The sequence below is a fragment of the Leuciscus leuciscus genome (assembly GCF_965113295.1).
Source record: "Leuciscus leuciscus genome assembly, chromosome: 3".
NCBI lineage: Eukaryota > Metazoa > Chordata > Actinopteri > Cypriniformes > Leuciscidae > Leuciscus > Leuciscus leuciscus.
The window spans coordinates 62,819,750-62,846,641 of record NC_138727.1 but is presented as its reverse complement, the minus strand read 5'-3'; the positions used below and the strand labels follow the sequence as shown (position 1 = coordinate 62,846,641).

General features: G+C 38.5%; 2 long non-coding RNA genes and 1 pseudogene across 3 annotated transcripts; 1 reads left to right on the top strand and 2 right to left on the bottom strand.

Annotated features, from left to right (window-relative positions):
* Positions 1-3,143: 3,143 nt before the first annotated feature.
* On the bottom strand, positions 3,144-5,586 carry LOC309493948. Its single transcript, XR_014204125.1, has 2 exons — positions 5,342-5,586; positions 3,144-5,206 (listed from the first exon to the last, which is right to left on the bottom strand). It is a non-coding gene; the product is annotated as an uncharacterized lncRNA (long non-coding RNA).
* A 4,749-nt stretch (positions 5,587-10,335) lies between these two features.
* Positions 10,336-17,599, bottom strand: LOC309493851 (NACHT, LRR and PYD domains-containing protein 3-like; annotated as a pseudogene). Its single transcript, XR_014211774.1, has 4 exons — positions 16,043-17,599; positions 13,803-14,527; positions 11,504-11,778; positions 10,336-11,235 (listed from the first exon to the last, which is right to left on the bottom strand). The product of XR_014211774.1 is annotated as an NACHT, LRR and PYD domains-containing protein 3-like (transcript).
* Positions 17,600-24,658: 7,059 nt separating this feature from the next.
* LOC309493921 lies at positions 24,659-26,668 on the top strand. Its single transcript, XR_014204094.1, has 3 exons — positions 24,659-25,353; positions 26,240-26,273; positions 26,523-26,668. It is a non-coding gene; the product is annotated as an uncharacterized lncRNA (long non-coding RNA).
* The last annotated feature ends 224 nt before the right edge of the window (positions 26,669-26,892 follow it).

The window sequence follows — 26,892 nt, the reverse complement described above, 5'->3', positions numbered from 1 at the left end:
AGGTGTGTATTTCATTGATATTGCTTTATATGTTGTTTTAAACAGAAAAAAGTTATTATTTTATGCATGTAGAAAATGAAGCAAATGTGTATTTAAATAAGACATTATTTTCATGCCAGTAAAGTGCTATGGACACCCTGAAGTTATAACTAGAAAGTGGTTTAAAAAGTATCATTAATTCTTTTCAGTTTGTTCTATTATTTGTTTGACAGAATTTTCCAACATTAAAGTTTTTTATAAACTCCAAATACACACCAAAACTAAGCATAATTTCTCATAGTCTCATAGTCAATATATGAAAAAAATTATATTATTAAATTATTAAAGGTCAAATTGAAAAGTAATTTAAAACTAATTACCTTTATGTCGTTTCAGGCCATGGTCCGTTCTCTCATTTGTTTGATGGCATGTTCATTCCTGTTGTCCGGCCTGGTGAGTATCTGAGTTTTCAGCTGTGTATGTAAACAATAAATAATACTTGTTAAAGCCAATGAATGTTTAAATAAAAGCCTTTAATGCTAAACCACATGCAAGGCAAATACATATAGAATCATGACACTATATATAACTGAAAGAAAATGGTGCTCAAATTACTTTTTTATTATACGTATAAAACATTAATATCATTAGAAATTCAAAACCTCATCACATTATGTCATAATAACATAATCTATTATTTACACATTATGTGACTGAGACAGTCAAACCATCTTCACTAAATGAGTTGGTGTACGTAAGTACTTTATTAAACCTGCCTTACCTAAAATCTCTTCTCATTTCTCAGATCCCCCTTGGAAGGTAAGCATCATAACTCTCCTGTACAGCTATAAATATATGCTGATATACACAGTCTGTGAGCTACATAGCATGTATACTGTAAAATCGAATTATTCCCTCATGAATAAATATCTTAATGAGTAAAACTGGCTCCCACTGATGTCCCAGATCCGGCCCACATCTGGCACCTGTGGAAAGATGATCTGGCCCACTGACTTGGGGGCAGGGGGCAGTCATGGCCTAGTGGTTAGGGAGTTGAACTGGTAACCCAAAGGTTGCTGGTTTGATTCCAGAGCCGGTGGGAAATGACTGAGGTGCCCTTGAGCAAGGCACCTAACCCCTAATCGCTCCCCGGGCGCCACACAAAGGCTGCCCGCTGCTCTGGGTGTGTGTATCCACGTTTGCAGTGTGTGTGTGTGTTAACTACTCACTACTCTGCTCCTAATGTGTGTGCATTAACTTGGATGGGTTAAATGCAGAGGTCAAATTCCAAGTATGGGTTACCATACTTTGCCGTCACGTGTCACTTTCACTTTCACTTTACACCTCTGCTTAGGAATGCAACATGTCAGCCGAAAGCAAAGAAATAAACCTGAACTGGACCTTGTCTGAGCCTCAAAATCTGTGTATATTAAATATGGAGTCATCTCAGCCTTAATAAGCCTGTTAACAAGCAGAATTACTGAAGGAAAGAAGAGAACAGAAAAAGAGACGAGCAGAAACACAAAAACTACAACTCACTTCAGACACTGATTTTTCATCTGATGGGTCAAAACGCTCCGCCTTCAGTAAGCTACGAGCTTTTCTTTCTGTTAGGCAGAATAAGAGTCAGTACGAGTGCGGCACGGACAAATGCACTTTAATAAAATAATGTCTGAAACCACCTCTCACTGTTAACTACACACAATATTTGAAGCAGGAATATGTTGCTGGTCACGTAATTCGTGCTGATGCGACTTGCAAGCGACCCCAATAATGTGAGCCACAGTATATGACTGATTATTTTAGCATGATGTATTTCCCATTGAGAAATACAGTGCAAATAGTTCAAATATCTCTTTGGATAAAAGGGAAGTGGAAATAAAAATCAATAATAGGATGAACTGTACCATGATATAGCTTATAGATAACAGTAAGGCTAACATATTCATACTAAAAGCCCAAAAACATTCAATCCCACTACTGGAACTGTGTTCTAGAAATAAATGTGATATTGATATGAGGGTAGGCAGGCATAGATTCAGAGGCATAAGGTACTGTAAGTATTACACACAACAATGCAACAATAATAAAACAATGCATTGACATTTACTTTTGATACTTAAGTACTTTTAAAAACAAGTACTTCTATCGGTCTTTACAACTTTTACTTGTAACAGAGTAATATTTGACCAGGAGTATCTGTACTTTCACTCAAGTAAGGAAGTTGTGTACTTTGTCCACCTCTGAAAACATGTTCATAATCTGTGATTACACAATTCCAATACAAATAGCATCGGGAGGCGTCTGTAATAACTCTGCATCAATCCGCATTTTTAAGCCAGCTAATTTTACAGTAGGCTCATATTCAGAATGTCATTCTCGTATAACGCCAACGACCACACAAATGGGCTTTGTGAAATATAGCAGACCACCATTTTAAATAACAGTTTAAAAAAGGTGGTCTGCTATTTTTCTCAAAGGAATCTCAGTCAGTCAGTCAGTCAGTCAGACAGACAGACAGACAGACAGACAGACAGACAGACAGTCAGACAGAGAGACAGATAGATAGATGTGCCTTTGTAAGATATGCGCTCGTCTTCACAAAAACTACATGCAGGGTTTTTAAACATCTTGTGTGGACAAAATATTGTTTGTTCTGGGCAGTGTGGCAAGCCATGGCAAAAAGCAGGATAACTTGTAGGCTATAGCTTACTTGAAAGGAAAACAAATTTGCAGAGTAAAAACAGAGTTTGTGTTGTTGAATCATATTTTTTTCTAAAAATATAGAGCTCATGACAAATAAAAGTTCCAGATGGACAAACATTAAATGCAAAAACCAGTGTGAATAACAATATCTTAAAATAAACTAGAGAGTGGATACCCAGATATGGCCTATTCAGGCCAGCTGACAGTCTTGCCTGGGCCCAGGACGAGATAATCTTAGATGGGGCCACCCGCGCCCAGATCTCTCCTTTTCCCTTGCTCTTCCTCTATGTTAACAAATACAACTTTTGATTTCAATAATGTAGGCTATTAGTAGCCTGAATATTAAAATAAAAATTGATATAAACAATGCCGTAGAAGTGCAGTTTATTAATAGTATGTTAACTAATGTAGTTAACTAGAGTTTAATAAATGGAAGATTATTGTAAAGTGTTACCGATATTTATTTTTTTATTTTATTTTTTTATACACCAATTCAGTGTTGGACAGATCAGTTGTTTTAACCCTTCATTAAAGTGAATGGTTCAAAGGAATCATTCGTATTATGCGTATCGGACGTGTCATTAGTGGACGTGTAGCCTACAGCACGCATTGTGTGATTATTTCGGCAGTTTAGGACTTCGCACAAGATTTGTGTCAACACAGAAAACATTTCATCACTTAATAGGTTTTTTTGTTTACAGAAATTGTGGTTTATGTCAGCTGAAGGGGCGGCACGCTTTTTAGAGAAGATAAGGCAACGGTTTTTTTTTTTATAGCATAATTCACACCCCGCGGTAATTCAAGAGAAATCTCCAAATGCTCCACGTGAAACTGCGGTCTTCCAACCTTTTACTATCCTATTTTTTACAGTCTATGTTGCTATCGTGTGAATTTACTTTGATTAATATGCGCGAGGGAGAGAGAGCAAGACAGCGCTCGACGTGTTGTTTGAAGACGTGAGAGTGCGCGCGCGCGGCCGGGGCTCTCTCTCTCTCTCTGCTCGTTATCGCCCTGTCAGGCGCAGCAGTCATTCATTCTACATCACTTACCGATCAAATAAGGCTTTGGCGGGACAAAAATTTGCTTTGGTGGCCGCCAAAAAAATGTCAATGCAGGAAAACTCCTGACAAGGCTCGTAAGCGTTTGCTGCGCTGTTTCTTACCTTGCTCTACGTCGACTTTACTAGTTCCAACTTCACCGTCACCGCTTTTGATTTTTTAAAATATTTGTTTAGAAAATCTCCCAGGCCTCTATTTTCTTCTTCTCTTTTCTTTCCTTTTCTGAGCACCGGACTTGTGCTGACCGGACATTTTGAGCGTATTGAACTTCAAATTAAATGACAACATCAAATTTTGATCAGTGGCCAAACCATTTTTGTGTTGGGGGTGGGGGGGTTCTTGACCACTATTTCAAGGACAATTAGGAAGAAAACAAATATAAAGCTTTTATGTAACTCAAATATTACATGTTTTTTCCACAAATAGGCCTATTTTTAATATTTTTCTTTTTAATTATTCCATAATTTAATGAGGGCATAGTTAAATTTTCAAAATGATTTATAGCCTACAGTCTGGCATATGTCACACACGCCTACCTGCCTTTTGATGTAAATAAAAGACGAGTGGTAGCCTACATGTTACGGACATATGCACAGGCTATGTTTGATACTTTTTCTCTATGTCTAAACGTTCACTCCTCGCGTGCCTAACTTACGTTTTACAATGCAGGGACTGGAACTACAGATATGCTAGTTATAAATACAGTAATCATTACTTTATTTATAGCAGCAAAGACAACGTCGGCAGTGTTGACGGCAATATAGGCTATAGAATATTTCGTTCTGTATTGACAGGTGCAGTATTTGAAAATCGATAATATTTTTTTAAATTGCATTAAAATTTGCATTTATGTCAAACCCTAGACACTTTCAAACATCAAAATGACATTTATTAATATGTATTCGTGTCAAAATGTCATATAAACATCTTTTTCTATTCAATTTTGCTTGGAAACGCTTCCAAGACGCTTGCGTGTCGCGTGAAAAATAGGCGTCGGTTCTATTTCTAGCATGCACGCGTGTGCAAGCTCTAACCTGTTAACATGGGAGCCGAAATAAAAACGGACACGCCACGCAGCTGAGACGCTCACCCACGCAGCCAGTGTGTCACCGTCCTAAGTTTGTTGTGCTTTCCAAGCTCATTGATGTTAGCAGTCTTCCTTGTAGAGTGCCCTCTGGTGGACAAACTATGCAGCGCCAACACTCATAACATGGTTGAAGGGTGTTTCGTCCGCTTTTATTTTATTTTTTAAATATTCATTTATCGGCCATTATAAATGCCGATACCGATAGTTTGGAAAATGCCTAATATCGGCCGATAATATCTCTAATTTTGATTGAACCTCCACATACTCAAAGTCCAGGGAACAGGTAGAATTTTTTTGTAAGCGTGACTCTTTCTATACTTGGCAATATTTTGCACTGCTGTGGGAAACGTGGGTCGTTATCCATGCGTGAGCTGACCTATAACAAAATAAAAAAAAATTAAAAAAAAAATTTAAAGTGAAAAAAGGTCCTATATTATTTTTAACCGAGTACTGTACTTTATAAAAATCAAAACATTGTAAAAGTAAACCAATTAAAATTGTCTTAATTTACCTTCCTGAACAGTTCCATGATGTCATCATTATGAGCCCTTTCACAGAACACCTCTACGATGTAGTTGACAAAAAAAGATCCTTTGATACTATTCCTGTACGAAGTGATACCTGTGGGGATAAATCAATGGTGAGTTAAGCATTTATATGTATAACAAACAAACAACTACACTGTTTTATTTGTCACACATCTGAGTGGTGTCGCACATCAAATCATTCATTTAATACTTTTTACCAGACATTCGTGAACAGACAAACACATGTGCGAGCTACAAATTAATCTAATTTCAGCAATCATGTCACATACAGTAAACTGACCAGGGGGGCTGGACATAAAACAGACGAAATCTTTGCTCACGTGCACACAACGACCAGCGCACCAGTAAGCACCTCCTGGGTGATCTGGACAGAGAAATGGACACACAATACAGTACTAAATAAAGAAAAAGGTAAAGAGAAAACGGGAAATAGCAATATGAAGTAATGTCGTACCTCCTCTGCAGGCTTGAATCAGAATAACCTTTGGTTTATTAATCAGAGCAGGACATTTCTCTGAGTTCAGATCGAAGTAGATGTCGTCAACACGGAAGGAAGTAATCATCGGGGTTTTCCTTCTCATGATAGTTGACACCTAAAATGGTTTCTTCACTATATGGGGTCTTTTTCCCGTGAGACATAATAACCACAAAGGTGCTGTCCGAGTCTTCATGTTCAGAACGTGCAGCGAAGTCCTTGATTGCTATATCTATTTCCTGTAAAAAAAAAAAAAAAAAAATATATATATATATATATATATATATATAATAAAAAAATATAAACAAAAACAAAAAAAGTCGCTATTTTAAATAGGCAAATGCTTAAAAGTATATGATTGGATCATTATTGCAGTTATTATTATGTTTCTAGCAGTGTTGTAGTCGAGTCACCAACTGTCGAGTCCGAGTCGAGTCTCGAGTCCCAGTGTTCGAGTCCAAGTCCAAGTCCGAGTCACCAAAGAAGAGTCCGAGTCGAGTCCAAGTCGAGTCACCATTACCTGAGTTCGAGTCCGAGTCGAGTCTCGAGTCCCGTGTTCGAGTCCGAGTCGAGTCTCGAGCCCCCAGTGCCTACATGTCTCCACTCTGTCACCTTTAAAGAGCTGATCAAATTCATAAAAGAGGTTCTACATTAAACAAAAATTACACCACTGTCACGATTGCAAAGAGAGTTTATTTACTGATTTGACATATACACTTTGCAACACGCTTTACAACTTTACGATGCCATCAAAAGCATGTATTTCATGTATCTCACATATTGAGAGACCCCTAGCGTAGAAAATTTACAAATTGCATCTTTAATCATGCTGCATTTTCATGTTGCATTTTAAAAGCATCAGATTTGAAAGCATGGTACTACTCAACCTTGCACGGTGAGGCCTCATCAAAATGCCTCCATGGCTAAATACCCTTTCAATGGGTGCACTGGTGGCAGGAATACAGAATACCTGTGTGGCAAGCTGATAGAGTGCAGGGAACTTGGCTTTGTGTTGCTGCCAAAACCCAAAGCATGGGACTGAGTCCTGCTCGGCGATCAAGTCAAGATATGCATTCAACTGAGCATAGACAGATGGCTTGTTGTTAGTGGAGGAGGGAGTCTTCCGATAGTGTGAGAACATTTTCAGCTTCTTCTGAGGGGTCTCAGGAGGAGATGCTGGAGCATCACCTACCCCTGGCCCAGTTGCAGCGGCTGATGATGATGTTGACTGTTGTTTCTCGCCTTCTGCTTTGATATACTCTGAAACAAGAGGTGGCAGGAAAGATATGTTATAAATATGTTATTAAATGGGCTTACATATTGAATGTGGACGTAAAACTCATAGAGGTAAACATGAAAAAACATTTCTCACCTTTTATTTGACTCTTTAGTTCCCCTTTAATGCTATTGTCCAGCTGCACATCATGTTCTAGCCACTGGAAACCAAATGCTGGGTCCAACACAGATGCTACAAAGTAGGCAATGGTGAAAGGAAATTTGGTGGGACCTCTTCCTTCATCTGGCTCACATCCCGGCATCATCACTGCACTGAAGATCTCTGTGAACCTTGCTTTGATGGAGTTCTCCAGAGCTCTCACCAGCGGGCCACAGTATCTGACTCTTCCTCTTATTTCCTGCAGATGACTGTGCAGAGTGAGGACACAGGGCACAACAACACTGACAGTGACAGTTTTCTCTCCCTGAGTCAGGTTGGTTGCCTCTAAGAATGGATCAAGAACTTCAATCAGTTCTTTAAGCTGAGCATATTCTCGCTGTGATAGGATTAGACTTTTGTGCCCCTCTAAGTCCAACACATATGCTAGCTTTTGTATGTCAAAATTCACATATGCCTTTATTTGCTTCAAAGTGGAATTCCATCGCGTAGCATTTGCTGATGGAATTGTTGCATCACCGAAGTATGCTTCAAAGCAGTCTTTAAATGAGGTGCCACTGTGGAGGAGGTTGGCTGCACGGGACAGCTTGGCTAGGGTGCCTGACAGCCCACTGGCTTCTTTCAAACCATCTTTTATGACCAACTGCAGTGAATGTGTGAAGCACGACAGTCTCTGCATCTTACAGTTCTCATCCAAAGTGGCATTGACTGCCTCTTGATCTTCTGGAGTCAGGTCTTGCCAGATTTCATCCTCCGGCTCCATGAATGTCCTGGGATCATGAACTTCTGCAGCATCATCCTCGTCTGGCAGAAATCTGGCCTGGAATGCCTTCCTCATGTTGGACGCATTGTCAGTGATGACAAAGTTGATCTTATTCTTAATCAGATACTCTTCAGCACAGCATTCAAACATCATTGCAATCTTTTCTCCAGTGTGTTTGCCATGAACTCTTTCGCAGGTAAGAAGATATGACTGAAGGCTGAGTACATGGTTTACCTCAGTCACTGTGTGTGCTGTCACTCCAAGGAATGACCGCATCTTGCGATCACTCCAAATGTCTGTAGTAACAGCAACACTTGATGCTTCTGCCAGCTGGCTTTTTATCCATTCCTTCTGAACTTTTACCATTCCAGGAATGGTAACAGAGGAGATAGTGGATCTTGCTATAGGCCTATACTGAGGGTCCAGGACATGAAGGAAGTGCCTGAAATCCTCATTGTCAACTATGGAGAGAGGCAAGCAACAGCTAATGATAAGATCTTTTACAAGGGCATCACTTATAGCCTTTTGACGTGGATGTTTGGTGTCGTAGATCCCTTGGTGTCCAGCATGGAAAAATGATGTAATGGCACTCTGACCTGAAGCAGCTGGTGTCAAATGTGATGCAACGGAGGCACAGTATTGTTGGTACCTAGCGGGAGAAATTATATACATTTAAGCCAAATCAAGCAACATTTTTCAGGCACACTTTCTTGCAGCTAGAAATGTGTATAATATCACTAGAATTGTCTTTGACCTTAGTTAAAATCATTGTCAACTAGCTGTGGCACGATTATATTTATTTAATTGTTTAAATACATTTTTGGATGATCAGTTAACTGAGTTCCAGGGCTGAGCAATTTTTTTATAAGTAACATTAACACTGTATTACATAAATAAAGAAACGTCCATTTTTCAGGACACTGTATTTTAAAGATATTTTTGTAAAAATTAAAATAACTTTAGAGATTTTCATTGTAAAGGGATTAAACAATGTTACGGTGTCCAACTGAGTGTGGCTGTGAGGAAAAAGCGAGAGAAAAAGATTGACGATGTAAAGCAGTGTAACAGTTAACAATAAAATGACAAGCTTCTTCTAGGGTTGGTTTCTTCCTGAATTCATCAGTTTCTCCCGAAATACATGAAAGTAAGTGGTCGGTGAACTGGGAGAAGAATAGAGTAAACTTTATGATTACTTACACTGTGTATCTGATATGAATTAAATATGTCGGCAAATATATTTGAAAGGATTGTTTATTGCTGCTTCCATAGACACCATTGTGTATTTTACAAACTATAAATGAATTGTTTTGCTATAAATTATATGTATTTATTACATGGCTTGGCTGAATTCCAATGTCGAATGCCTTATTTCTTATTCTTGTTATTTCTTGATAACAGACCGCTGCGAAGTATAACCAGAGCCCGTCTACATTCTCTGGTATAACACCGTTGCCATGAAAAACAGAGCGTTGCTATGGACACGGAACGGACTATTTTCTTTAGCGGAAGGAATACAATCGTCTTTGGCTCAGCGAGCACAAAAGAAAGCACAGTTTGAATCTAGCAGTTATGTCACGTCACTGTACATTCGCTCCTTAGTGGTCAGCTCAGCTGCTGCAAAGCGTGCCAAAATCGAAATTGCTGATGATGTAGAGGAACTTATCTAATGTTAAATGAGTGTTACGTTATCCCCCCAGCCCGATGTCATCGTCCATCATGATGTTTGCAAGTTTATTACCTCTGTTTATTATCATATATGCATTAGTCAATAATAGTTTTTTGTGGAGAAAACCAATGGAAAGCATTTTACTTACTTTTCTGGGTGCATCCGTGACAGATGTCTGTTGAAGTTTGAAGTTGTCCCAGTCTTTTCCTCAATTGTGCGATTACACACACAACATTTAGCGCTGCTCTTTCCAGCATTAGATGCAAAATCCGTGTAGGCGAACTTAACGATCCGGGGCACATCTTTCTGCATTTTCCAAATGTCAACATTTAGCCCGCGAATAATGCACGAGAATGCAGCGTAAAGTGAGTGACGTCAGTGAGTGTGTCAAGCAAGGAGAGCGAGCGGTAGCAGTGTCTGTGAGGGGAAAATAGATCACGGCCGGTCTTGTCCGATTTTATATATCCTCAAGTCCGAGTCCAAGTACGAGTCATCAGTCCGCGAGTCCAAGTCGAGTCACGAGTCCAGTGAATGGAGTCTCGAGTCGGACTCGAGTCCAGAGAATAAGGACTCGAGTCGGACTCGAGTCCGAGTCCAGGACTCGAGTACTCCATCACTGGTTTCTAGCATGTTATATGTTTGGCGACAGTTCTTCTAACCCAGTCAATGGAGTGTGTGATTTTTATTTCTTAAACAAACATGTATGAAGACACATCATGGCCATATTCCAGGGTTACAATGTCAAGATTCATCAGACTCAGATTGTGAAAGAATGGTTGGAAGAATCATTTCCACACATGAATCGGCTCCTCTGAGTCCAGAGCTGAACCTCAGTGAAAGTCTTTGGGATGTTCTTGTGTATAGGACATAACATCACAAACCTTATTTCCATTAAGAGGTGCATCAAGATCTTGTATTGACAATGCAAAAGTTGAGTACTCTGTAAAGTCTCCTCCAGCACATCCCAAAGACTTTCACTGATTTATATAAATAATATTAATTTCATGAGGCTGTACGCACAGTTCCAGAGAGATTTGTGTATTTCTCAACACTATAATCCAGAGCCTTCAGCAGCCACTCCATGTTCTCCTCGTCTCTCTCTGCTCCAGCCCTGTGATTTAACTGCTCAAACTGTATGTTGGTGATTAGCAGAGCTAAACGTTTCCTCTGAGACTTTTCCTTTGGGATATAAACCTATGAAACACAATCCAAAACGAACAGAATTAAAGCAGAAGCAACAGAACCAATGTCTGGAGCAACATTAGAGTTGAGTATCTTAGGAGGAGCATTAGTGTTAACACTGATCCATGTCAAAAATCAGTCAAAAGTGATTTGAAACAGAGATACTTGCTGCTTTTTTTTCTCTTGTAAGAATTTCAGTCTTCAACTGTCGGCTGCATGGAGTCATTGTGAGTGGACTCGCACTGGACTGGACTGGACTGGACTAGACTGGACTGGACTGGACTCGCACTGGACTGGACTGGACTGGACTGGACTGGACAGGCTGCTCCTCCACAGACACTGGAGCATTTCTGCTCTCCTCCTGAACAGATGGATGAGCTGAAGACAGAAAAACACACATCATGTTTTAGATAATTCAATATATTTAAAGATGTACCAGCCGCCCATTGAACAAAGAACAATAGAAAGTCTGCACTAAATATATTTTCTGCCTTTCTAATACAATATATAACATAAAATTGGGAATAATATGTTCAAGTACAGAAAAATGTCCCATTCATGTACATTTATCTTTGCTTGTTTTTCTATATAATTTAGAGCATTACACTCATTGTCTTTAAACCAGTATAAACAGGTTTTTCTTTACCTTCCTTAAGTTTCAACTCAAGGCGATGTGCAAGATCATTTTGTTTGATTTTACACAACACTTGGACTGCGATCCTGCCCGCATCATCACTGTACTGTTGTATCATACAATCCACCACATCCATACAGTCAGATTTCTCCAGCTTTTCTCGAGGAATAGGGCTGATGTCTGACGTCACTCCACTCCAGCTGCGGTTTCAATTCTTGGAGATCTGTTTCAACAAGCTCCTCAAGTGCCTCAGTCATCACTCTTTTAGTGGCAGCCATTTTGAGTCACTGGGAGAAAAAGGACAAAACAGTCTTAGATCTGGGACCATCGTCCAACAGTCGTCCAACAGGATATCAATTTATCAGACTTATAAAAACAAAACTTTTGGGTTGATCTATATTAGTTAATTTACATGAATGTAATGAAATGTCTTTTTAAAAGGTTAAATTGTTTTTCCAAGCAAATATTACTATGCAATTAATTGAATTAATTACTAATTAATCAGGCCTACATTTCTGGTTTGTACCCGAGCCCCACCGCCCTTTTTTATTCGTCATGTAAAATATTTTGATCAAGAGATATCATCAAAGCGAAACGAATAAATAATTTTGACTTGCAACATTATTAAACAAATCAAACTCTGTAATCATGAGGAAAAAATTCTGTTTTGCATGGTCTAGGCCTATACATTAATCTGGCACACGTTTCAATCCGTCATTTCAAGATCTAATAAAGGTCTATCATTAATATATATATATATATATTTTAATGATAGACCTTTATATCATATACATATACATATATTGTGTGTACAAAAGCAAAAACAGGCCATTAACATATTATATTATTTTATTAAAATATTGCCACATTCAGACCTTGTATTACTATATAGTACGAATGTTTAAAATGTACGGTGGCCGAGAGAGCTCAACGCGCTGCAACTGAAGAAAACACATGCAAATAGAAAAACACCTGCAAATTAAGAAAACATCTTCATCAGTTTCACAACACATGTGTGCTCCATATACTCACAATACAACCAAATACAGAAACGCGCTGCAAAAGTTCACAACACAACCAAATACAGAAACGCGCTGCAAATAGGACAGAACACAACGGAAATGTTTCCGGGGAACCTAATAAGTGACGGACCCAGCTGGGACGTGCTTACAGCTGTCTACTTTTATTATTATTAATTTTTTTTGCAAAACATACAGAGATGTCACGTTTATGACATGCAACTTTGTATACAATATACAAAATGTATTTACAATATGTTCAATGTCATAAGAATACTAAAAAGAACAATGAGCTGAAGACTAAAATAAATAAATAAATAAAAAGATAGAGAAAAAGAGGGAAAGACATTAATCTATACATCAGTTACATTGTACACATTTTGTCATGTTATGTTAAAATAAGTTTCATAAGAAATGTTAGAATGCAGCTAGGGTCCAAATATGAGACGGCAAGTTTTAAACACTTTTAGACACTCACACACAGATATAACGCATATTTTAAAAACTTTGTTGTATAAAATGTATATTTATTTGCAACAGATATGTTAACAGCAATAATACTATATTTCTGGTAAGAACAGCTATTCAGCTGATGGACACGCGCTGCGTTGTCATGGGAACATCCCAGGTGAAAATAATGAGGAAATTACGTTGTCTTTCGTTGCTCCCTTCATCAACATAATGGCACACAAGTGCCCCGCTCCCTCCAAAGTGCCCAATTCAAGGGCTCTGTCGTCTGCCCTTTTAAGAGAGTAGGGCATAGGTAAAGCTCACGAGCAATAAGCACGTCCCAGCCGTCCGTCCGTCACTTATTGGGTTCCCTGGAAACATTTCCGTTGTGTTGTGAACTTTTGCAGCGCGTTTCTGTATTTGGTTGTGTTGTGTTGTGAGTATTTGGAGCACACATGTGTTGTGAAACTGATGAAGATGTTTTCTTAATTTGCGGGTGTTTTTTCTATTTGCATGTGTTTTCTTCAGTTGCAGCGCGTTGAGCTCTCTCGGCCACCGTAAAAATGCCATTACAGAACAATGGGCAAAAAGTTTATTTTTAAATGTAAATCCAAATTGTTGCAGACTTGCAATATACTATTTTTGTCACAGTACGTTTTTTCTTCAAAAGAACAAACGTTATCTCTAAAAAAAAAACTTAACACTTAAAAAACTACTTAAAAAAACAACTTAAAAAATGACTTAAAAGTTAACAAAAAAAAAACTAAACCTGTATTATATCTGATATTGAAATGATTTAGAATTATAAATCCTAGGGTTAATGAGGTTTGACATCAACACACCCACTGATGAAGTCTGAGTCATATCAGAAACTTTCTGAGTGTCTGAAAACCTCAGTGTGATTCTGCTTTCATCCAGACCATCAAAGATGAACACAACTTTACACTCCTCATAAATCTTTGAGTCCAGACCTTGAAGTTCAGGATGAAAGTCCAGCAGAAGTTTGTGAAGACTGTACTGATGATCTCCTATCAAGTTCAACTCTCTAAATGGAAGCACAAACATGAAATCTACATCCTGATTGGCTTTCCCCTCGGCCCAGTCCAGGATGAACTTCTGCACAGAGACGGTTTTCCCGATTCCAGCGATGCCTTTAGTAAGAGCAGTCTTGATTTGGTCTTTCTCCTCACATCCTAGTACCAGGCGAGGCTTTAAAGATGTCATTGCAGAAGATTGGAGTGTCTTGTGAGTGTCGTGTTCTGGCCGTTTTCTCCATCTGTAAAACCTCATGTTCTTCATTCACTCCTTCTCTCTCTCCCTCTATGATGTAGAGCTGTGTGTAGATCCTGTTCAGGAGCGTTTCGTTCTCTTGGAGTTTGTTTCCTTCAAATAATCTCTCATACTTGTTCTTCATGCTGGTTTTGTGCTGGTTATTGACTCTTTGCAGTCTCCAGTCCCCAATGTGTGTGTCTGCAGGGCTGCTTCAGTTTTGTTCTGCCTATGGTGAATCTGATAGTAGGATGTAGAAGATGGCACAGATCTGATCAGCTCATGTTTCTTCCTCCTCCTGAAATAAAGTTAAAAAAGAGCAGCAAAAAAAAAAAAAAAAAAAACAATGACAGAGATTACAATGGTAGCGTTTATCACTTGACATTAACTTGCATCCTGTATCCGGATGTGCTCATGTACAATGAAAAGACAAGTTTAAACACGTTTGTGATGGGAATGTTAGGGTGTACTCACATTAGGCAATCTGAACCGTGCCAGAGCACATTTGACCCCCAAGTATGGATCATATGAATAGTGTAATCACTCCGTATAGTGCCCGGGCCTGCTTGAAGAGGCGGGCTTGGGCATGGATCAATTAGGCTGCGTTCACACTGCAGGGCTTAATGCTCAATTCCGATTTTTTGAAAAAAATCTATTTTTTTGCAAGGCCGTTCACATTTCCAATTAAATGCGACCTTTTGTGATCTCCTGTGTGAACGTGAAATGACCCAGAAGTGACCCGCATGCGCAGAAGAGTACTCAACGGTCAACGACGTCACTTGTTGTTTGCGGAAGTAGCTAAACTTTAACTAACTGTGATTCACTCACACACACACACACACACACACACACACACACACACACACACACACACACACGCGCGCAGCGACCGTTACACAAGAGCCAGACAGCAGCCGCTGACCTATCTAATATCAGCACAAATAAGTTAACATAAACGTTAGTCTACTCTTATTCACATTGGATATATAATGATGGTGGCCGTGGGCTTTTATTTATTTTTTTTAATTAACGGGCTCGTCGAGGTCGACCCGTTCGGCAGATTTACCTCAGCTCGACGAATATGCAGTCTGTTTTCGAAACGCCGACTACTTCAACGCAGACTTATGACGTTTGTCGCGTATCAGTGACGTGCGGGTCGGATACATGCGACCTGGCCGTTCAGACTGAAGTCGCATTTCAAAAGATCGGATATGTATCGGATTTGGACCACATACCCAAGTGGCCTGGGTCGCATTTGAAAAGATCGGATCTGTGTCGTTCAGACTGTCATGAAAAGATCAGATACAGGTCGCATAGGGGCAAAAAAATCGGAATTGGGTCGTTTCAGCCTGCAGTGTGAACGTAGCCTCAGACTGAGGCCGTTTCATCCGATACCTTTTTGTTTTGAGTCTGTTTTGCCTGATGCCTAATTGTATGAGACATAACACCTGACTTTGTTTTTCCTGAGACCTAAAGCATGAGAACTTTTCGTCATATGACTGAGGTCTGAGGATGTCCTAAAATGTACACTGTAGCTCAGGTTTGGTACAAGGCAACCATGCCTAGTGTGAGTACGCCCCTATTTGACGTGTGTCTTGATCCAAAGGTAGTTGTGGACGCATTATGATCGGATCTCAGTGTAATGTAAATGCAAGTGTAAACACAGCTGATGTCTGTTGGAGACCATCAGAAATATATCAGTCACCAGAATGCATATCTTGTATACTTTAGAGTACATAGTGTTTTTTAACAGAGATTCAGTTCATATCTGAGTTGCACTGCTGTAAATTAATAAGTAAATGTTTGTACTAACGGAGGGTCAGAGGTCACTGGTCTATCACTGAGTCCAATGGGTTGCCTCATGGATGTGTTACTTTTGAGAGACACACTGCTGGGTTCTGGAGACTCTGATCTCAGTCTCTTCCTCCTGCTGACAAATGACAAACAAAACAGCGTTTCAGAGCACTAGCAATACTGTATAACTTGAATGAACCTTAGATTTACATTTGATAATTTCTGACACTTTTATCCAAAGAGAGGAATACAACAAAGTGATTCACCGATATACTTTCAGCAAAAATGGATGTATACACAATTTCAGAGCTGGCGCAAACATATTCCCATCCCTGTGCTTTCCTTTACTGCCATTTTTGTTTTGTGTTTGTTGTGTTACTGAGAGAATAACATGCATCACATATGTAAATACTCATCTAAACACCAAAACAGTATACCTTTTGCTCACCTATTCAAAATTAAAAATTCTGAGCAGAGAATGGAAAAATAACTTCTTTTTTAAAGTATATCTGGGCTTTAAGGAGGCAGTAACATGAAAAATGTTGTAATAATAAAAAGTTTGCTAGAAAAGAGATGAAAGTAAGAAATAGCGTATGTGTGTGTATATATATATACACATACACAGACATATGAGTCAAAATCTGCTATGGGGCAATAATAGGACAACAGTTTTAAAACCACTTCTTTTCTGGTAAAAAAAAAAAAAAAAAAGAACTTGATTTTCATGTCAACGAATTTGTGACAGATGAATGTAACATTGACAAGTCAAACATGTCAGTCTCTGAGTAACATAACTTCATAACGTCACGGGATAAAACTTCATTCTGGTATAAAGAACTGAACTACGCAAAAAGCATTTTAAACATCTCCAGCAAGTATCATAATTACCCAAAAATCAAGCATATTTCAACCCTCACGCATGTTATCACGTTCGTCAAAAACTTAAACTGGCTGCTGGTTGGAATATTAGAACTAAAAAGATAGACATAACACACTAAAGTGCATCAGTCATTTCACTCAATACTTGCCGGCTAAGAAATAAATAATTATTACCTTACGATCCATCGGTTTTTAAATCCACATCACTTGAAAAAAATAAACACGCACAATACACGGTAGTATTTTCGTGAAGCAGAGGTCCAGCAAGTCACGCATTTCCTGGAAAACCTACAGTACTGGATGTTTTGACTACATCATCGCTTTCCAAGAGGAGGGAGAAAACGGCGGCCTGAGCGGCTTCAACGTGCAGTCTGTCAGAGACGATAATGTATGTAATGTATAACGTACGCGAGTATAAATTAGTTCTTCACTCACTGAAACTGAATCAGAATGAAATACTTCACACTGCATGATTAAGAGAATAAACACCAATCCAATTGAAAAAAAAATTGCAGGTTTCTGCTACAACTACAGATTCTGACATTCCTGATCAGAATAAATCAATAATTTTCTATTCATGACTAATCTTTTTTTTTCTTCATAATTTTGGCATTAGATTAACTTAAATGAGTAATCTTGAGATGAGTCCCTGTAGTCGTCCGATTTAACTCTCATATGCTGATTTAATATATTGAATATATATATATATATATATATATATATACACTGCTCAAAAAAATAAAGGGAACACTTTTTAATCAGAGAATAGCATCAAGTCAGTTAAACTCCTGGGATATTGATCTGGTCAGTTAAGTAACAGAGGGGGTTGGTAATCAGTTTCAGCTGCTTTAGTGTTAATGACATTAACAGCAGGTGCACTAGATGGGCAACAGTGAGACAACCCCCAAAACAGGAATGGTTTTACAGGTGGAGGCCACTGACATTTTTTCCCTACTCATCTTTTTGGACTGTTTTTCACCAGTTTTGCATTTGGCTAGGGTCAGTGTCACTACTGGTAGCATGAGGCGATACCTGGACCCTACAGAGGTTGTGCAGGCAGTCCAGCTCCTTCAGGATGGCTCATCAATACGTGCCATTGCCAGAAGGTTTGCTGTGTCTCCCAGCACAGTCTCAAGAGCATGGAGGAGATTCCAGGAAGACAGACAGCTACTCTAGGAGAGCTGGACAGGGCCGTAGAAGGTCCTTAACCCATCAGCAGGACCGGTATCTGCTCCTTTGTGCGAGGAGGAACATGATGAGCACTGCCAGAGCCCTACAAAATGACCTCCAGCAGGCCACTGGTGTGAATGTCTCTGACCAAACAATCAGAAACAGACTTCATGAGGGTGGCCTGAGGGCCCAACGTCCTCGAGTGGGCCCTGTGCTCACCGCCCAGCACCAGGGAGTTTGATTGGCATTTCCCATTGAACACCAGAATTGGCAGGTCCGCCACTGGTGCCCTGTGGTTTTCACAAATGAGAGCAGGTTCACCCTGAGCACGTGACAGACAGGAAAGGGTCTGGAGAAGCCGTGGAGAATGTTATGCTGCCTGTAACATCGTTCAGCATGACCGGTTTGGTGGTGGGTCAGTGATGGTCTGGGGAGGCATATCCATGGAGGGACGCACAGACCTCTGCAGGCTAGACAATGGCACCCTGACTGCCATTAGGTATCGGGATGAAATCCTTGGATCCATTGTCAGACCCTATGCTGGTGCAGTGGGTCCTGGGTTCCTCCTGGTGCACAACAATGCCCGGCCTCATGTGGTGAGAACATGCAGGCAGTTCCTGGAGGATGAAGGAATGATACCATTGAAGGGCCACCACGCTCACCTGACCTACATCCAATAGAACACCTCTGGAACATTGTGTTTCGGTCCATCTGACATCACCTGGTTGCACCTCAGAGTGTCCAGGAGCTCAGTGATGCGCTGGTCCAGATCTGGGAGGAAATACCCCAGGACACCATCCGTCGTCTCATTAGGAGCATGCCCCGACGTTGTCAGGCATGCATACAAGCACGTGGGGGCCATACAAACTACTGAGTACCATTTTGAGTTGCTGCAATGAAATTTCAGCAAAATTGACAAGCCTGCTGCATCATATTTTCACTTAGATTTCCGGGGTGTCTTTGAATTCAATCCTCTGTAGGTTGATCATTTTCATTTCCATCAAACGATGTGGCATCCTTTCGTTCATAATACATTACCCAGTCCATATTAGTATAGATATCCAGCATGATATTTTTCCCCATTGAGATCTGATGTGTTTTCAAAGTGTTCCTTTAATTTTTTTGAGCAGTGTATATATATATATATAAGGGCTGTCAATAGATAAAAAATTTTAATCGCGATTAATCTCACCCTTTTTGTGCGATTAACTGCGATTAATCGCACACTTATCGTGAAATTAAACATACACTATTTATTTTGTTTAACATGTTTATTTTTGTCATCATTTAACAAAATTGCTATATCTAGCAAAGAGAACCATCAGAACAGTTTCAATCTCAATTAAATTACCTGCTTACCAAACTAAAACAGAACATCTTATTTTTCTAGTCTGCATTTAATCAGCTGCTAAGGCATACAACATGTTTATTTTTGTCATTTCACAAAATTGCCATATCCAGCAAAGAGAACTATACCAGAACAGTTTCAATCTCAATTCAATTTTAAAAGTTTTCAGAAGACATTTAATATTGCAAACTAGACTGCCTAGAGACCAAATTCAGAATTAAAAGTCACTTTAATAAGAACATTTATCATCAAATTAAAAAGTAAATGACCTGAACATACATTTGGACAGGAAACACACTGAGATTTTACAGATATGAATCCTGGGCATGATTGTTGATCTTGACGGTAGCTCGAACGATGGCAATCCTGATCACTTCTTTCAGGCCCTGGTCAGTTACGATGCTGACTGGACGGCAGTCCTTAGCAAGCTACTTTGCTATGGAAGTAGTAAGCCTGGCTGACGTTTGACTATTCACACGCCGTGGTATACATTGATCCAGTGTGGGTTGTTGCACAAGACTCGTCAGATTGCTAGTAACGTTAGAACCTGTGATATGTTTTGCTTTTAAATGATATTTTAAACTCGATGAGCTTCGATGGTAGGCCAGTTCTTCCTTACAATGTATGCACACAACTTTGCGTTTATCCAGAGTGCCATCCAATTTTCTTTTAAAAGAGAAATGTCCGCCTACCAGAGTTACTGCTTTCGCCATTATAGATGCTGATTAGACTCCCGCCCCCGCCCAATATCATCAACTGCGTGACGCAAATTACGTTAATGACGCACCTTTGTGTATTTCGGTATTTATTTATTTTTTTCGGTAATTTTTTTGCGTTAAATTATTTTAACGCGATAAGGATTTTTTATTAATCGCATGCGTTAACGCGTTAACGTTGACAGCCCTAATATATATATATATATATATATATATATATATATTCTAAGCTGGGCAAGTGGTTTTTATCAAATGTAAAAGATTACTTTGTTTAAAAGATTAAAAGTATTTTGTTTTGTCTCTTGTTTAAAAGATTAAAGAAATTAAAGTTTGATAAAATGTTTGATTTTCCAATAAAAGATGATACATGTTTACATGATTTGTAACATTTATTTACCTTTTGGCAGATTGAGACTCTAAAAAAAATAATATAATAAATATATATATATATATATATATATATATATATATATATATATATATATATATATATATATATATATATTAATTAATGTAAATGCAGCTGATGGCTGTTGGAGACCATCAGAAATATATCAGTTACCAGATATGATTTAGTAAGTTAGTAAGTACGAGTTTGTACTAACGGAGGGTCAGAGGTCACTGGTCCATCACTGAGTCCAATGGGTTGCCTCATGGATGTGTTACTCTTGAGAGACACACTGCTGGGTTCTGGAGACTCTGATCTCAGTCTCTTCCTCCTGCTCATGCTGACAAATGACAAACAAAACAGTGTTTCAGAGCACTAGCAATACTGTATAACTTGAATGAACCTTAGATTTACATTTGATAATTTCTGACACTTTTATCCAAAGAGAGGAATACAACAAAGTGATTCATCATGAAGGCCCGATACCTCCAGCAGAAATGGATGGATACACTGAATTTCAGAGCTGGCGCAAACATATCCCCATCACTATGCTTTCTTAAATGCCCTTTTTATCACGACTGTAATTTGTGTTGTGTATTTGTTGTGTTACTGAGAGCATAACATGCATCACATATGTAAATACTCATCTAAACACCAAAACAGTCAACCTTTGCTCACCTTTTCAAAATTTTAAATCCTGAGCAGAGAATGGAAAAAAATACTTTTTTTTAAGTATATCTGGGCTTTCCTCATCACCCCCAATTTTGGCGAGTGATGCATACATGACATACCCAAAATAAAAAGGTTGCTGCTCACAAGTCATTCTGAATAGACACATAACCAACATATATTTAGAAAGCCAACCCTTGAGAGTTTACAGTTCAAGACTCAAAATTAACCAGACTGTTATTAATATTGAGATATATAAGCTCAAACATAAAAACAAAAACAACAAATATTAAGACAATATTTATTAAATGTATAAAAATATTATGTGAATTTAGGATAGCAACTTATAACCACAACTAAAGTGTAGCCACAATTGTGGTCATGCTTCATTTCAATTTTGAGGATGATATCTCTAAAATTATGCATTTTATGAAGCCTATTGTGTGACCATGTCAGGAGAAAGCTCCTGCAGCAGGCGCATTAGCACAACAGGTAGCCTCGAGCTACATGACACAATTTAATTTATTAATATTACACTTTTATATAAAGCTCAATTTAAAACACCATTGAGTATTTGTATCATATTCCGGTCGCGGGTTACAATGCTTTCAAGTCATAAAAAGATTTTGAAATATGTTATATTTAGCATTTTATATGAAGCTATGCGCTATGCTTACCTATACCTATATTCTTTATGCATATAAAAATACCCCAAATCGCACAAAAATCACCCACAAAACACACATACTTAATTTGTGCATTTATTAACTTCTTGTTTCAGGTGTAGAGATGTTACTTTCGCTTTGTTATCACGGATGTCCAGAATCAGGAAGTGTACACATGACGCATCATGCAGAAGAGGTCACGTTGAATCACGTGGATGATTGACAGCTGCACAAGCAAATCATATTTGTTTGAGGTCACATCTGACGCAAATCAGGAAGAGGAGATACACATCTAGCTCCGTTAGCTGTTTGAGCTCTTCAGATCGCATAATTCAGTGGAAAATGAATAGAAATCGTTATTCTGTATGACAAAAATTTTTACTAGCATGTGATAATTAATAATTATTTCTCCAAATATGCGCACTATTGGACTAAGAGCCCTCGTGGATGCTGTATATTGCATGTATTTGAGCACAAATAAACCGGAGAAGACGAGAATGAATGTTGTGTGAGTGATTATTTCTATTCAAAATAACGATCGTTACAGATTCATTATTTTGCACTCCTGGCATAAATTAAGAAATTAATGTCACTGCAAACCAGTTTAATCATAAACAGTGGTCAAATATCGAAGCTGGAGTCTTAAACCTTTCTTATAATGCTGAGTTTGTCCAGATCAAGTAAGAGTGTGATGTTTTGACGAGAAATGAATTTTGAACAACAATAATCCGGGATCACCAGTGATCCCTGACGAGTAAGGGGAGGCAGTAACATGAGAAATGGAAATGTTGTAATACAAAGTTTCAACATTGTTATAGAAAAGAGTATGAAAAGAGAAAAGAGATGAAAGTAAGAAATAGTGTAAGAATAATATATAATAATATATACAGTATATACAGTATATATCAGGGCTTAAAGTGAAAAAAAAATCCTGAGCCTGAACTTTCTGTGGCTCAACCAGGACTTTTACCAAGCCCGTTTCAGGCATGAAAACTGGTCAGGGGTTGAAAAAGGTGAGAAGGATATTACCCCTTTAGGGGGGGGGGGGGGGGGGGGGGGGGGAATCCCCCGCATCCCCCGCATCCCCCGCATCCCCCGCATCCCCCCCCCCCTGCGGGAATCCCCCGCAAGCCAAAACTTCTTTTGCATAATCCACAACAACAGGCCTGTCTTCCACCTGCCCTGCGTCCATCGCCGCTTCTTTTGGATGTTTAAAGTTGTAAATAAGCCATTAACACTAGCTACAGCATCCGCGTAGTCATTGTTTTGGTTTCCGAGAGAAGCACGTTAGAGCGAGGCTGCGTGTGAGATGCATTCAGGGACCGTAAGAAGTGCGGAAAAGGCGAGTTTTTTTCCCACAAATGCGCAGAAAATCGTGACAAATATATAACAGTCGAGTTCTCCAGCGGGTGGCAATAGTGGTGACAGGTAGGTTGAAGGGGACCGGTGTGTTGTTCAAGTCAGATTAAAGTGCCTCCGACTGTAATTTGCAGCCTGATGAATAAATTTTGCCTGCGCCGGAGGCCGGACCTGCCCTCAAGCCGGAAATCCGGCCCCCCACCGGAATACTTTAAGCCCTGATAGATATATATATATATATATATAAATGAGAAAAACATCTGCTAAGGGGTAATAATAGGACAACATATTCGAAACCACTCCTTTTCTGGTAAAAAAAGAAAAAAAGAACTTGATTTTCAAGTTAATAAATTTGCGACAGCTGAATATAACATTTTTGACAAGTCAAACATGTCAGTCTCTGAGTAACATAACTAATTTAAGATGTGAGATAAACGTCATTCTGTAAAATAAGCATTATTACCCTTTGGCAGATTTTTTGCAGGTTTCTGGAGTTGCTTTGAATAAAAGCGTCTGCTAAATGTTTAAATGGCTAGTGTCTTACCTGGGGTCAGAGGTCACTGCATCCCTAAATTTACTCTTCACAGACACACAGCTTGATCCAGGAGATGGGGAACTCATTTTAGAGGCAGTGTCCTCATCTTCTCTATTGACATGGAAACTCATTTTAGAGAACCTGTTCTCCCATTCTCACTTCTCAAAAGTGTTGAGAGATTGATGTCAGAACTTTTATGTGGAGATACATAGAGTACAAAGGTTTTCTGTAATACAATGACGCTGTAGTAAGTAATCTTACTCTTAATCTAAACGACATTGTAATCTAATTACCTTCCCCATAATATAATAAAGTAAAAAATGCAGTTAATTGAAATATAACACAATATAGACTGTTTAAAGGTTCCGTTTAAAATCATATTCTCCTTAAGAACCCTTTTATGCTAAAATGGTTCTTTATGTTGGGGATCAGGGTTCTTAAAGGGGTTGTATTCTGCTTTTTCACTATTTAAACTTTAGTTAGTGTTTAATGTTGCTGTTTGAGCATAAAAAAGATATGCAAGGTTACAAAGTTAAAAGTCCACTCTAAAGGGAAATATTTTATTAATCAGAATCCACTTTTCAAGAACTACAACGAATGGCTCATTTGGACTACAACGCAATTTCTCAGGATTTTATTAAGTCATAACATTCCTCATTAATATATTACCCGCACACGTAAAACGCAAAAAAGTTGGCAAGGCCTGGATGAGCTACACTGTAAAAAAAAACTGTAAATTTACAGGAAACTGTCTGTATTTTTTACAGAATTTTGCCGTTTTGTCATTATACAGTGAATACCTGTTATTTTACAGATATTTGTTGTAATTTAAAGATCCACTATTAAATTTACAGGTAATTGCTTTTATTGTGGTTTTACATTAATTTAACATTTTTTAAAGGAAATTATCTGTAATTTTATAGGGTTATGTGTAATTTTACATAAAAAATTAAGTAATATTTTACAGATTATTTCTGTGGAATTAGAAAACAAAGAAAATAAGGTATAACTGCAGAAATCAGCAGTCACTTAACATGTTTTCCTTAAAGATTATTAAGCATGTGGGGGTTAAAGTGAGTTTTAAGATTTGTCCACACATTAGGCAGGCCTATTTAATTATTTATAATCTTTTAATTTTGTCTTGCAAATAGATGTTCATTTTGATCATCATTTGTATTTGCCCGTAAATTTCATTTAGGCCTATATTTTATGTCTTTTATGAATCGTTTTTCCAAATCTGCGTTGCTGCACATTGCGTGCCTTTGTGTGCGTTTGAATGTGTGTGTGTGTGTGTGTGTGTGTGCCCGCGCGCGCGGCCGCGCGCAGATTCAAATTATCCGCCATTACGTTTCGTTGCTTAGTCCCGCCCAGCCCACAACGGTTAGCTACAAATCTGTCTCTGTCGTCGATCTGTGTCAAGGGCAAGCGGGAGATTTGAATTCAGAGCTATAATCGTATTCGACAGAAGCAGCCGTGAGCAGGAGCGCTGCTGAACACATATTAGTTGTAGTCTGGTGTCAGTCAGTCCGGAAATAACGCGCCCTTTTTCAGTGAGCCTGGTTCGTCACAGCAGACCTCATCCCGACCGATCAACGGCTGAGGTAAGAGTCTAATACAACATGTAAATGATATTTTATATTACATTTGTGTTAAGTGGTTAGACTGTTTCCATGCTAACGTTAGCATTCTTAAATTATGTTCAGTCATAACTGGCGTCGAGGGCAAAACACAAATGCAGCATGGGTCTTTTCAATTATCGATCTGTGTTAAGAAAGATCAGTTGAACCCACTCTAACTTACTTGTTAACTTATAGACCTAAAACAATCTTTAGTAGACTTGTTATTCATATTAAAGTCCATAATTGTGTATAAAATCTTCGTTATGATAGTCAGTAACATTAAACCAATCTCTTAAATGGCGGGACATTTTGAAACCATGTCTGGAAACTGAAAACTTTATTTTTCTATTTTAATTTTTTTTTATTTTTTGTAAACTTTTTTTTAACTTTATTTTATTATAGTAAAATTGTAGTAAACACGTTTTTAGCTGATTTTTTTTTACCATTGTAATAGCCACAGTTTTACTAAAAATAGGCCTACTGTGTTTCTTTTGTTTATTTCGTAATAGTTAACATGACTAACTTTATTAAGACCGTTAAGAAATCGAAATACTGTCTGTAACTTAACGTACTTGTTGATGATACAGGAAAGCCTAGAACAGGAAGACTAGAATATGAATACAACATGATGAACCCCTAGGTGTATCTAGGTCTAGGTCACAGTAAATCATATTCATTTAATGTTACTTTCTATAACTGTAACTTAGCTAAAATCACATGGCAGCTCAAAATATTACTGCTGGCCTTTCCAGCTCAGCTTCAAGATCATAGTCAGTTGAGTTTTTGCATTGTCCCAATATGGAACATATTCTGACATGTGTAAATCTAATACTGAGTTTTAAAATAACTTGTGTGTGTGTGATTTCAGGTCACGTGGAAAGCAGATGATCATGGCAAACAAGGTATGGGAAGAATTCATTAAAACATAAAAATCATAATGGTTCTGATTCCATATGTTCATAACAGTCTTCTGATTCCATATGATTGCACTAAAAGTATGCACAAGGTTTGGATTTGCTACAGCAAGATTACGATTGTGTTAGATTCCACCCATCTTTCTTTCTTTTTTTTAACTAGGCTCTGTCATTTAGAAACATGACTTTTCCTATCACTAATATCTTAATGACACATATCTCTACCTTTTAATCCAGCCAGATGATCTGACGGTTGCTGCTCGCATCTCAGCCTACCTGATGGAAAATTCTTGCTGGATGAATGACCTTCACCTTCAAATCAGCCTTGCCAAGACAGAACTGCTTATGGTTCAACTTTCAGCCAAAACATACTTGCTGTGATCCTGCTGATTTATTTATCATTAGGAGGATCAGGCCCTTCCTATCGGAGCTACACAACTCTCTTGTTCTATCCAGACTGGGCTATTGTAATGCTATCCTGGCAGCTCTTCCAGTATCAGTCAAACCTCTCCAACTGATCCAGATGCTGCAGCAAGAGTTGTCTTTAAAGGTAGCCCTATGCCTAAACTCACTGCTTCAGATCTCTGTGTCCTCCAGAAGCATGTGT